We start from the raw sequence: 11,872 nt of genomic DNA, 5'->3' as shown, positions 1-11,872 counted from the left end.
AAAAAAAAAAAAAAAAAAAAAAAATGCTGTCAGGTTTCTTATATGCTCCTAATTCCATCCAGCCAGATTGATTTTTATGAAATACTACATTGATAGAATCATTTGCTTCCTCAAGATCCCACAATAGTGGTATATTGCCTACTGAATCAAGTCCAAATCCCTTTGCTTGTTTTTTTTTAAAGGTCTCCTCCTCCTAATCTACTTCTCTTTTACATAACTTTTTGCTTTATAGGCTGACCTCTTTCACAAGTCATCAGCATTTATTCTAAATGCTTGCTATCTTTCAACACTCATTTCTCATTGTAACTCTTGCTGTCACCCTAATCTTAGAACTTAATTATATCCTGAATAGATTCCCCAGTATAAGTCTTGCATGTACAATGGCATGAAGTATCTGATGTGAAAGTTTTGCCTAAGAATCCAATAAGAAGCTAATCTTAATTTAAGCAGACTATATTTTATAGAATGATAATAGATTGAAAATTGTCATATGATTGTCAACTTAGGAATTAGAGAAAGATAGAAATGTTTCAGATATTACAATAATTGAGGTATTTGATGTCAGTGAACAAAGTTGCATTTTATATTTATTAAATTTCATCAAGTACAATTAGGCTTGAGATTTTTCTGATCTATAACGTAGAGAACTACAGTAATTCAGAATTTGTGCTAATAGGATAGGAGGTTGTATTTTTTTCTTTTAGAAAAAGTAGGTTTATTCATGGTGTAAAAAGGGTTGTAGAGCAAATACCTAATTAGAATCATTCTTTTATTCTTTTTTATCAATCTTTTTTTTTTTTTTTTTTTTTTGGTACGAGGAATCAAACTCAGGGACTCACTAGGCAGATGCTGTGCCACTGAGCTACATTCCCGGCTCTTTTATTTATAAACAGCTCTTTAATGATAACAATGACAAATCATTCTTAAGTTCTTAAAATTAGGATGCCCTATTACATCTTTATTTGAAATTTTTTGTGGTATATTTGAATTCAGATTTCTATTAAAAATCCATGGAAGACTACTCATCACAGTGTTTTATGCATAATATTTTAGAAACATAAATCTTGTCACCTAAATTTATTGCCTCATACTAAATGTCAACTAATTGATTTTAAAATCCCTTAAAATGATTAAATTTAGAATGTCTTGGCTATTAAGATAGACTTTATATAGTCCAAAAATGATCTTTTTAGGTAATTTTGATGTTGACAATGCAAGATTACTGCAATTTTGTTTATTTACTCTTTTATTGTATCAAATATTTGAAGGAGAGGAAATAAATTTTTTACTTCAAATTTTTATGTGACTTTATGTATTTATTATTATTATTTATGTATTTATTATTTATTTATGTATGTAACTTATTTCATATACAATGCTTGAATTATATCACCACTATTTAATATGGTGACATAATTTAATATATTCATTTCAGACACTATAAGAAATATATGTATTTGACGTAATATATTACTTGCTTTCCCATATAGGTAATGTCCTTAAGGTCATCCACTGATGTATGGCAGAGCATGAACTGGGAAAGCCAGACCGGACTGCTGAGCCTGTGACTTTGGCCAGTGTACTCTGCTCTTCACAGACATTAACAGAATAATGAAAGAATATACATACAGAAAGATAAATGTATAAAGAATATATGACACTAGAAATAGGTTCATTAGTTTGAAGTTATTTGTCATTCTTGATTTTTTAATGAATTTAAAATTATGATTACATATACAATATACATAATTTTTTTTCCATATCACAGGGTTTCTCTTGTATTTTAGTATGTTGTCTCCACCCAGCCCTCAGGGTCATGCCTTGAGTGGGGAGCTGGGAAGGGCCTAGTCCCACCCACCCAGGCCCTGTAGGAAATTCCTACCTCAGAGGCCTGCCCGCTATCCTGGAGTGACAATCCTCTGTCTCCAAAGCTGTTTACTTTCTCCCCTTCCCTCTTTTTTCCTTTCTTGACCTGTCTTGCTGAGTTGCTCCTGCTGTGCTGAAACCTGCAATCCTCCTGCCTCAGCCTCCCAGAATGTCTTGATTTCTTTACTATATGAACTTCCAGTAGACAAAAGAACTGATTGTTAGAGTCATAGAATATGGAGCTAGACATGCCTAGAAAATGGCACTTTGCTTAGTTTAAGTGGTATTTAGCTCAGTAGGAGCTTAGTAGAAACTAAATACCTTATTGTCTGAAGGTTGCATACACTAAGTCCAGCCATGTTCTTTCAAGTATTATGAATTCTGCCTCTATGAAATGTTTTTCCTCCCACTTTTTTAAAAAGTAAAGACTTTATTATTTGCAAATAATGATTTTCTATGATGAACAACTTTTAGATTTGTCATTACACTTCTTACAGGCCTGAACAGTATTCTGATTTGTCTCAATGGTGAGCAATTAATTCCTTAGTACTTTTTGTTGTAGTAGAACTTTTGTAAAATATGTGGTGATTATTAGATTTACTGTGTCAAGTTTTATAGCTCAAAAAGTTATATATCCCCAGTGTTTTATTACTTTTTTTATTAATTGAGTTTATTGGTACATTTAAGGTATACAGTACATTTACATTCATTATTGGGATCTTGTACATTTACATGACAGGTTTTGGCTCTCATTTTTTTCCCCGTGTCCATGCCCTCCCTTCACCCCCTCCTCCCCTCCCTATTTACAAACACAACTGACCATGTGAAATAGGAAGAAAAGGGCTAAAGGTGTAGGGAAAATGGGAAGGGTAGGGGAAAGATAATAAGGGAAAAGAAAAACATGACAAAATGAAAAAATGGAAATAAAATGTTTATTACTTTTTATACATACAAATCAATTTACTTATCGATGTTTCTATTTTCCTACCTTGCCTATCTTTGACATGTTTCTTATTACTCCTTCCTACAAGTATCTTGTTATTTGTATTGATAGGATACTCTAGACTTTTGTGATATCTTGTTACCTTCAATATTTAGTATTGTTATATATTTGTGTGTGTGTAAAAAAAGAATAACTACTTTTTGCAGATACTTTTAGTACTTAATTACAGTGCCATAGCAGTGACATTATTTTGAAACACTCTGTTGTTGGCCTGTGACTCATCAGAATACACTGCCTGAGAGTGTGGATTAGTCTGTTATCAGTACTTAAAGGCATAGCAGGAATAAATAAGATTAAAACTAAATCATTGGGAATCTTGCACATCTGAGAAAATATCAAATTTACAAAGAGCAGTTACTGTGTGCTCTTTAATATTTAGCAGATTTTATTTCCTTTTTCTTGTCATGTAGTTTCCTTTTAGGGGAAAGATTTTGCAATATCTCTGCAAAAATCCATAATTTAGATTTTATCTTGTGTTTTGCTCAATTATCTAGAAAGATCATAATCAACTTAGCATTTTTTTCTGATTTGTTTGAGAGGGTATTTGATTTTTACACTATAGAATTGAAGGAGCCAGAAGGTTATTATCTCTAGATGAGATGTATTTATATGACATATTAGATTATTTATTCTTTATATCAAATTCAGAATATTTTCAGACATTTGACATTTGTTTTCCCCTCTGAATATAAAGTCAGTTAGTGATTTCTGCTCTTTAGACTTGCTGGAAGTCCTGCCTACTCTCGGTTTCTTCAGAGAGCTCTCCGGACTCCTCTTGGAGACCTCAGTTACTGGTTTGTGAGACAGAACTTTTGAGACCTACCAATAGTTTGGAATAATGAGAGCATAGAATGAAGCTGTGTGAGAAGTCAGAGAAGATGGAGAGGTGGGCGAAGGACAGATTTTTGAAGGGTCTTGAATGTTGTGCTAAAAGTTAGTTGTCATCCATATAGACAAGAGGGAGCCATTATAAGATCTTACTATGGAAATGACATATCAGTTTTTGTCTGTACGAGAGCATCTTGACAGGAGTTTGGAGAGTAGCACGGAAAGACCTGAAGTAAAGACCAGCTGTTTTGATGAACCAACAAAAATGAGAAATGATGAGAGCTTAACTAAAGAAATAATGGTGGGAGGTAAGAAGGAGGTAAACTCAAATATTTCAGAGATAGGGTTGATGTGTCCTACTAATGATGGACTAGATATAGAAAGTAAAGGAAAAAAAGTTGAGATGAGTGTGAAGTTTTGAGAGGACTACATAGCTATGGAACCATTCATAGAGGGATTATAGGACTTTTGGGAAAATGATGACTAGAGTCAGCCCTGACTGAGAAGAAAAGGAATTAGTTTACTTTCAGACACATTAAATTGGAAGGTAAAACATTTAGTAATTACACTGTGAGGGTGTGACCAGTATTAAAAGTGAAGAATCTGAAGCTAGAATCCTGGGAAACTATCAGGATTAAGGACTGGGATAAGAAGCATGTACAACTATCTAAGAGGACTAGTAAAGAGCACTTTGACTAGACGCCAAGAGTGAAGAGAATTTTAGGTGAAGAATGAGTGGTCAGTACTATTAGTTACTTCAGAAAGAACTAAGAAACAAATACTAAAAAATGTTCCATTGATGATGAGCACTAAAGGGGTTGTAGTCATTTTATGACATGTAATGGAAGAAATTACAATGCAGTGAATTAAGGAATGAGAAGTGAGAAGTAGAGGAACAAACCATTTAAAAAAGCTAGGTAGTGCTGGGCATGGTGGCACACATCTGTAATCCCAGCACTCAGGAGGCCAGGCAGGAGGATCTCTGTGAGTTCGAGACCAGCCTGGGCTACATAATGAGCTCCAGGTCAGTCTCAACTACATAGTAAGACCCTGTCTCAAAAACAAAAACAAAAACAAAAACAAAAAAACCCCCCAAACAAATAAAATAAATAAATAAATAAAAGCTAGATAGTAATAAAACTATACATATCTTGGCATATTTTTCAGCAATAAATAGAGGCAGACCATGGTTGGTACATGTGAACTTGGATGACTCTCCAGGTATATATGCTGAGTTTTTGAAAAAGCTAATCCCTAAAAGTTACAAACTTTTATTCCATGTATATAACATCTTTGAAATGACAAAATTATAGGAATGAAGGATGGAAAGTAGTCGCTAGAATTTAGAGAATGGGAGGTAGGGTGGGAGGAGGGTGGGTGTAGATATCAAAGGGCAGTAGGAGGGGTCTTTGTGGTGTTGGAACTGTTCATTATGACAGTGTGTGTACATTATCCTACACTGGAAATAAAATTGCTTAAAACTTAATGCACAGGAGTACAAGTGAAACTGTTACTCTGAATAAGATAGGGGGATTGTATCAATGTCACTATCCTGGCTGTGCTACTTATAGTTTTATAAAATGTTACCATTGGGGGGAATTGGGCAGAGACTCTGTTCTTAGAACTACATGTGAATCTATAATTATCTCCATAGAAATTTCAGTCTAGCATGGGTCTTGACATACCCCAGGTTCATAATAAATGTTTATAATTACAATCATGCCTTGTTGATGTGGGATAGAGACTATATGAAAAATATTACATTTTCTATTATATTTTTCTAAAATAATGTTCTCAGGAATTGAAGTTATTAGGTTTAGATTGCAGATTCTCTTTATTGAACTGGTGTTTGTTGATGCTCCTTTGGAACTGTACTGACTAGAAAGTGCAGAACAGATATAATTGAGAACAGCTTGTAGCATGCCAAGAAATACCCAAGGAGAATGCTAAGTTATTACAAATTATCTTATATCCTCAGGAGGCCAATAAATCTCAATTCAAATAATCCAAAATGAAAAAAGAAGGGTTTTCACCTTTGTATCCTCTATGGGGAGGTAAGAAGGTAGAAATGTAATTGTGTCACATTCCATTCTTCTTGTGTCTGCCCCAGTGTGTAAGTAGCAGTCATATTAAGTGCACACAAGGTGATGTCTGTGATTGTTAGTGTGGACCTGTGTAATTACGTACCTGAGTTTGGCCCATTTGTTTTGAGGAATTTAAAGAGTATCTAAGTACTAAACCATACAGATTGGTTTTGGGGAGAATGCCAACTTCGTCCTGCATGGGGATATGTTTTATAAATGACAGAATCATCATGACACCAGTGGATTTGTATGATAAAACTGCCTATGGGTGGGTAGGCTGTAATAAGCAATAGCACAGGATTATCATAATTAAAATTTCTCAGTTGTATTGTTTATTAATTAAATATTCTAGACTCTATATTGCAACTGAATGAACATGTACTGTAACTATAGAATGGTATTTTATATTTGCCACCGATTAGAGTTACATGCCATAAAATACTTAGCTCTGACAAAACAGACATGCAATTTCACTTGGAATTTCCTCTGGCTGACTGTTTGAATGTTTGCCAAGTGCCTTGTAAAGTGTTGCATACAAAGAATTCAATCAGCTTTGGTTTTTCTGATACTTACATTGTGCGTATTGATTTAAATGAGTTTTATTTCCATCTGAGGATATCATTTGATTTTATGGCCCACCATGGTTAGTATAATTTAATATAAAAAGTAAAACTAAAACCAGGCATAGTGGCACATGCCTATAATACCAGCACTCTGGAAGGCTGAGACATGAGGATTTTGAATTTGAGCCCAGCCTCAGCCATAGGAACTTACTGACTTAATGAGACTCTGTTTGATAAAAACAAAACAAAAAGACTGAGGATATAGCTTATTGTGAAGGCCCTGAGTTCAATCTCCCAGGACCAGGGGGGAAAAAGTAAAATTAAGTTTTGGTGTCAAGGATAATCCCTATAATACATACCTTTATTGAATAACATTATGTATTCAACATGCACTTATTCAGTAATTATGTTCCAAACAAAAGGAATAAGAGGAATAAAATTTCAGTGTTCCTGCCATCAAGTAGCTTATGACCCAGTCTGCATCTCCCCAAACCTGTCTGTTACCAGATACAACTTTTCTTTGCTGTTTTTCTGGAGTTACCTTTTAGCTCAGATTGAAAGAATGACTTTCATAAAAGTGCTTCAGGCTTTTCTTTAATACTTTTGGTGATTTTCTATAAAAATATTGGTTTTAGGACTGGGAATACAGCTCAGTGGCAAAATATTTGGCTAATAATCACAAAGCCCTAGGGTTGATCCCCAGCACTGCAAAAACAACAGCAAAACAATTAAAAAAAAAAACCTTTTCCATTAGTATGTGTTTGTAGTACATAATGAATACATTGATTGTAAGGGGCTAGTGCATGTACATATTGAATCTTAACCCTTTTAAGTTCCCTTTCTGCACCTCTCTTTCCCCTCCTCTTCATCCTCAGATTCCCCTTCTCATCTGCAAAAGGCCTACCTCCCTGTTTTCTATAAAATATCCTCTGTTTTGCTTTTTAAGTTATTTATACCACTGGTTTCTCATATAAGAAAAGCTGTGCTATATTTAAGCTTCTATATCTGATTTATTTTCATTAGCATTATGGTTGCACAGTGTATCCATTTTTCTATAAGTGACTCAAGTTTGTTCTTCTTTATGGCTGAGTAGTAGTTCATTGTGTGTATACCCTACATTTTCTTTATCCATTCATCTATTGATGAACACATAGGACGTTTCCAAGATTTAGCTGTTGTGACAGTTACACTGTTATAAACACAGATATGCTTATATCACTGTAATATAACTAACATGTTACAAGACCCTGAATTTTATCTCCAGCACTAGAAAATTAAAAAAAAAAATTTGGGAAAAGTACCCAGAAAGCAAATAGCTGGATCAAATGGGATTTCTATTTTTAGTTTTTTTGAGGAATCTCTACTTATTTCCATAATAGTGGTGGTAGTTTTTGTTCCCACCAACAATGTAGAACAGGTTCCTTTTCCCTCACAAGTTTGCCAGCATTTGTTGTGCTTTCTTTGAGTCTTTGATGGCCATTCTTTTTGGAGTAAGATGGAATTTGTTGATTTCTAGTGTTATTTATTGTGTAATTGGGATTCTGTTCATAAATCCTATGTATATACCTTGATGGTTTACCAGGATTGCTTCTTTTTAAATATCTAGGTCTTTGATCCATTTATTATTTTTTTATAGTACAAGGTGAGAGATAGGAGTCTAGATCCATTCTTCTCCATATGGATAACCATTTTTCCCAGCACCATTTGTTAAAGAGTCTGTCTTTTCTCCAACATATGTTTTTGACCCCTTTGTCAATATTAGATAACTAAATGCACCTGGGGTCATTCTGCGTTCTCTTTTCTATTCCATTGACCCCCATGTCTTTTTTGAGTACCAGTACCATACTGTTTTTAATCACTGTTACTTTGTAATATAACTTGAAATGTGGGATTGTGATACCTTTTGATTTGCTCTTCTTATTTGGGATCGTTTTTATTATTCTTTTTTGGTTCCATATAAATTTTATGATTGTTTTTTCTAGTTCTGTGAATAATGATTTTGGTATTTTGATAGACATTACATTAAGTCTTCATATCATTTTTTTGTAATATAGCCATTTTGACAATCTTGGTTCTTTCTGTCCAGGAACAGATGTCTTTCCATTGTCTGGTTTCCTCTTCAATCTAAAAAAACCCATTTTTGCTCTATGTTTAGAATCTACTAAATCTGTAATACTTTTGTCATTCTGTACAATTAGTGATAAGCTCATGTTTCCATTTTATTCTTGAATAAAGTAAATATTAAGTAGCAAAATAAGGATGGTTATATGAATATACATATTCCATTTTAGTAAAACTGTAAATATTTATTCTGTAAGTATAACATACATTTCTACAAATTCCGCACACAGATATGCATATTCTTCTACATTCAATACAAAGTGTGTATGTGTGCTGCTGACTCCAGCCTAGATTTATACCTATCCACTGATGCTACAGATTCACTATAACTGTGAATAACAATTCCGTCATCTCCTTACTAGATGTCCAATAGGTGGGTCTGTTTTATTTATTAAAAAATTTTTTTTTCCTCATTGAGTTTATTGGTACATTTTAGGTATACAGTACAGTTACATTCATTATTGGGATCTTGGACCTTTACATGCCAGGTCTTGGTTCTCATTTTTTCCCTTCACCCCCTCCTTCCCTCCCCATTTACAAACATTTTATTTCCATTTTTTCATTTTCTCCTAATTTTCTTCTTTCCTTTATTACCTTTCCCCTACCCTTTTTTAATTCTGCTATTGTGAATTTTCCTTCCCTTACTGTTAAATCACCAAGACTAAATGTGGTCAAGTTCAGATTTTTTTCTCTGTTGAGTCTGAAAGAAGAGCTTTAGAAACCTGGCCCTTTGATTACAGTAGCCCGGTGCACTTTTTGGTAGAAATCCCGGGGTCCGGATTGATTTATCTTCTAAAAACTTCTGTTATCACTAGGTACACCTAGGGTTAAGATGGCATATCAACAGTTACGATACTTATAGAAACAGTACTTCTTTTTACTTTTGTTAGATGAAATTTATACCATTGAATATAATCAACAGAAGAGAATGACTGTGTTCTAAATCATAGCTAGATTTTTTTTTGCTTTTTTTTTTTTGGTACTGGGGATCAAACTCACAACCTTAACGCTTGCAAGGCAGGTGTGGTGCCACTGAGCTACATCCCTGGCCTAGAAGTGTTTTGAGAGGAATTACTCTGTTTACTTTGAAATTTTGTTAGTAAGCTTTACCTAAACAGTTACTGTGTTTAGTTTTAGATTTTTCTCCCTCAGACATGTATTATATATATGTGGTAAAGATAAGATTTTTCAAAAATCTTTGCATAAATTAACATATTTTAGTATTTTTAGAATGTAGAGTTACTAGAGTTGAAAAGAAGGTTGCAAATTGTTTAGTCTATGTCCTGCTCCTCTTTTATGGTAGTGGAGATTGATCCTAGTGTCCTCACATTGACCTACATCAGCAGCCCCTTGTATTTTTTACGTCTGAGTCAACAAATAAATTATAGTGCAGGGCCGGAGATTTAGCTCAGCGGTTCAGTGGCCTGCCGTGCAAGTGCAAGGACCCGAGTTCGATCCCCAGTTACAAAAAAAAAAAAAAAAAAAAAAAAAAAAAAAAAAAAAAATTATAGTGCTAACAGGTCATCTTTAATCTGACTACTTATTTTCTTTTTTTAGATTTTATTTCATGGAAAATCTTGATAATTTTGATTTTATTATTGTAACTAAAAACAAGAAAGTCTTTATCAACTGTAAATATTCAGAATTATTAAAAGATAAATGAAAACATTTATTAGAACCTTGAGGTCTCATATTTAAAGATAACATTTTCTTCAGAACATGTAAAACTTCAGTTGGTCAGTGACACTCTGTTCCTCAGCATATCCCATTGAAAACACAACTGTCTGACTAGCAGGTTACTTTAGTTAAGATATATTCTTAATGAGGCTAGCGTGACATGTTGGAAATTCTGTGGGTATTAATTTGGTTCTGGCTATTCATCTAACATTGGAAAATTGAGTAATAAGCTTATTATTTTCATATTTGGGTATCTAAGAGTATGAAAAGTTTTTGAAAGAATTTATAAATTGCTTTCCTTTGAAACATTAGTTACTGCATTGTCATTTTAAGAAAACATTATTCTTTCTAAGGAAATTACTTTAGTTGCACCTAAAAGTATAGGCTGTTTTTGAGCATTCCCAGGATTTAAGAAATAAGTCACCATTAGCTTCTCTAGACTCAACTGTAAAGCATTGTGTGTGCATTATGCACCTGTGTGCACACACATTTTTCATACCTATGTTTATGTATAGGGGAGAACATTAATCATATGTCCAGTGTTTTAAGGAGTTTCATTAGGAGGTTCAAAGACAACTAGCAGTAGACCTAAAAGATTTCAGTATATATTTTGTATGATAGATATACTTTTAAAAAGTTATGCATGAGTCGAACTTTGCAATATCATAATTTAAATGTACCAGGGAAATACCACTATTTCAAAGTGGTATGAAATAGCACTGGTAACTGTGGCCTCTAAGTGGTTTTTATGGTTCAAAAGAGTTTTGAAATTTATTTTTCCTAGCTGCTGGAAAACTTGACTACTTATCTAATGTTCTACATATTCTTGACATGAACAGATCACCTGTTGTATTGAAGTAGTATATTGTTATCTTTTTATTCACTCTGTACATCAGCTTCCTTCACTAAGGCTGATTAGAGCCAGTTATCTTGTAGGATTTGGTGATGTGTAGATTTTTTATAGCAAATTCAACTAACAAGTTATTTTGCTTACTATCTGAAAAAAAAATTACATTTTAAGATTACATTCGTAAAATACATACCACTAAGACATTTTTGCAGTACATTGTGTTAAATGCCACCCTAAATTTTCAAATACTGGTTATCATTTTAACCTTATTATTCATTTTCAATTAATGTATGAATTATTACTAATAATAGGTTAAAATTATTAGATTTTTAAATTGTGATATTGGCTTTTAGTTGTTTTGAAAACTTAAGTATTGCATTAAAGTACAATTTGATATGGAATAGGGAATGTTGTAACAAGTGCTGAATTAGAAAATAAACTGGTCATGGCTTTCCTCTCTGGCTATTCTGTCTCTCCTCCCCTTCACTTCTGATTCTCTTTTTAAAGACTGGTTATCTTTTCCTCGCTCCACTTTCTTCCATTTTATTCATTAATTACTACAACTGGCTTCTGCCCCATACTGCTTCTTCCCTGACATTTCAGGGAGATCACCATAACTTCCTAATTTTCATAATCAGTAAATAATTTGTAGTGCTTCTCTTTCTTGGCCTTTCTGAAGCAAATCCTGCAACTGACTATTGACTCATTTCACCTCTAAAATTATTGACTTATTTCTCTTCTAAAATTCTGTACACATTTGGTTTCTTGTCACATGATTCTCTCCTGATCATTTCATATGGTCCTTGGGACCTTTGTTAGGACTCCTCAGAAAGGATAAAATGTAAGACTTAATATCTTGGTAACATTCCACCTAAATTTT

At 33.4% G+C, this 11,872-nt stretch overlaps 1 protein-coding gene across 2 annotated transcripts in view; it reads left to right on the top strand.

Moving 5' to 3' along the window:
- Positions 1 to 11,872, top strand: part of Skap2 (src kinase associated phosphoprotein 2) — a 166,220-nt gene that overhangs the window by 75,405 nt on the left and 78,943 nt on the right. The window lies entirely within an intron of this gene.

This window comes from Fukomys damarensis, unplaced genomic scaffold (assembly GCF_012274545.1).
Source record: "Fukomys damarensis isolate Sample0158 unplaced genomic scaffold, DMR_v1.0_HiC HiC_scaffold_4, whole genome shotgun sequence".
Lineage (NCBI taxonomy): Eukaryota > Metazoa > Chordata > Mammalia > Rodentia > Bathyergidae > Fukomys > Fukomys damarensis.
This window is presented reverse-complemented; position numbering and strand designations above follow the sequence as displayed.